The sequence below is a fragment of the Corvus brachyrhynchos genome, unplaced genomic scaffold (genome assembly GCF_000691975.1).
Source record: "Corvus brachyrhynchos isolate BGI_N302 unplaced genomic scaffold, ASM69197v1 scaffold70, whole genome shotgun sequence".
NCBI lineage: Eukaryota > Metazoa > Chordata > Aves > Passeriformes > Corvidae > Corvus > Corvus brachyrhynchos.
The window spans coordinates 10,323,438-10,326,185 of NW_008236217.1; positions in this window are offsets into that span (position 1 = coordinate 10,323,438).

The following is a 2,748-nucleotide window of genomic DNA, read 5'->3' on the forward strand; positions in this document are numbered from 1 at the left end:
GGAATGCCATTCAGAGTATGGAGCCACTGGTTCCGCAAGTGGGTTTTGTCAGCTTCAGGATGCTGAGCCTGGGAAGGCTTGGGTTGCGTGTACTGGTGCCAGAAATTTGGGAAGGAGGGTCTGGAACCTTAATGGAGATTGTTACAGAGAGGCCAAGGTATGCTTTCTACAGTTTCTCTAATTCCACACACTTGTCCACTTCGGCACAACCATGGGAAGGCTTGGGTTGCGTGTACTGGTGCCAGAAATTTGGGAAGGAGGGTCTGGAACCTTAATGGAGATTGTTACAGAGAGGCCAAGGTATGCTTTCTACAGTTTCTCTAATTCCACACACTTGTCCACTTCGGCACAACCAGTTCTTGTGTCAATCGAGGAGTTGCTATGGAAGAGCAAAGCTCCGAACTGGCAATGCAAAGTTGCCACCAGGAAGAGACGAAACTATAGTGTAAAGCTTTGTCAGCACTAGCGTACCTTTTAGGTGAGTTTTAAAAGCACTGTAATTCACCGTTTTTGACTCCAGCCTAAATACCTACTGGTAGCAGAGATTCCTTATTGCTAGAACAGGACTATTGGTAATGGAAACAGTGCAGCCATGTAACATGATGTTGAAAAATAAAGCATTTCCATATTTGTCTAAAAGAAAGCATTTCCCTTATTTGTCTAATTTTAGAAATAATAATGGCTTTATTGTAGCAGAGAGCAGGTTATATTGTGATCCATGCAGTACTTAAACTAAATTGTAGGAGATATTTTTCAAGAGCTACAATGTTTTCATTAGTCTCAATAGTTTGCAAGACTGTTGATCTGTTTTTCAATGAAGCCCCATTACTGCAATAAAACACTTGATATAGCAGACATTACATAGAATTAGGGCCATTCAGCTGACATTTCTCAACAACAAATGGACAAACAGTGATTTACTGGGCAATATTATCTGAAGTAATACTGTGGTATATTTTTTAGCAGATTTGGAAAGTAAATGACAAGCTGGTCTTGCTAAATGCACTGTTTTTGGTGTGAACAAACCTAATATTTACATTTGACAACAACCAAAAACATTGTGTGTTCCTGAATTCTGGAAAGCAGTAGGGCAGGAAAGCACCCTGAAGGTCATGTTAGACAAGGCCTCAAACTCTGAATGTTACGGCAAATAGACAATACTCCCGGGTGAAGCGACACACCAAGAAATTTTGTGCTGTTTCCTCAAAAATGCAAATTCTTCCTCTCCTCATCCTCAGTCCTCTCATGTCAGTTTGCCGAAGCACCTGCAGGGGTCAGAGTACTTGTGATTCACCAGAAATTTCCACCAAAACCCCCGCTGTGATTTGGATGAGAGTTGTTTGTAAAAACATACTGGTTCCTATAACGTGGAAACACTGCCTTTTGGTCAGGTATTTTACTGACAAGGCGCATGAAGGGGTTTTGCCTTCCATGTATAGCATCGCTGAGATTGCTTTTTGAATGAGCCATACAGTTCCTGCGACTGTATTTTTAAAACACTGTTCACAAACCTGAGATTGTGCAGAAAGGAATCACAACAGTGATTTTAGTGCTAGGGAAGATGCTGCACCATACAATACGTGGTCAGAGGCTTGAATTTAATAGGCTTAGTTTATCAAAAGATGAAAAGTGAACTGATTACAATGTATTAATCCCCTCATGTGAAAAAATGAACTGGTCTATGAAAAATACGTACGTATTTTTCCAGGACTTATGTACATAGCCAGCATGGAAATCCCAGACATGTTGGATTGCATGCTCAGGCAGTTCAATGTTTCCCAGACATGCCAGACCTACCCATCATGTACTGTACTGATGTACAGTATATTCAACACACAAAGAATTCACTGGACCTACTGTGCCTGTTTGCTTGTGTGGGAATGAACAAAGAAGCTCTAGAAGCAGTACAAAAACAGATGAAGAGGAAAGCTAGGGACAGCTTAGATAAGAATGTTGTAGGGCCTGAAAAAAAGAGAGCAAACTTATGAACTGACTGCCCAGAGAGAGAGGCTTCAGATGGGAACAGGATTAGTACCCTCATTTATACACTGTTTATCCTGTGATAGTTGCCTGTAAGAGAGGAAAATACAGAAATATGTATGGAACAAGGACCATAATTTAGGCTTCTTGTCTCCTTAGGCATTGCCCTTTAGGTACAAGTCACAAATTGTTCATGCTTATGCTTGTGTTTCCCTCTTCTGGCCCCAGGAATCTAAATACTTCAGTGCACAGTGGCACTGATTCAACAGGAAAGCTAGGGAATTCTCTTGCCCTGCACCTGAGAAGAGTCCATAGGGGCAATGAGGTAGTCCTTGGAAATCAGCAAATCTGATACCTGATGACTTTACAGGGAAAGTGAATATCCCTGCTTTTCCTAGCAAGAAGCAGTGATGGATTCTTACTGGGAAATTCACTTATCCCTGGTGCTACCTGCTTCTTGATTTATTAAGGGTTCCACTGATCCAAATAGCTTAGGAGTAAGTGGATTCAGCTACTGAAGTGAAACCCAGCTCCTTATTTCCCCTAGAAACAGGTTAGTAAATACTGCTGAATACAACTGTGGGAGGAAGAAGAGCATTCTAATAAACAGGCTGTAGCAGCTGAAATTTCCTGGGCTTGTTCTCCTGTAACGTTAGTGTTGTACTGAAGCCACATCTAGGCTGGATGAAGTTGCAGCAGTAATTGAGTGGAGCTGTACAGCTTTCTTGGCCATCATGGAGCTTTTGTGAAACCACACAGTGATATGAG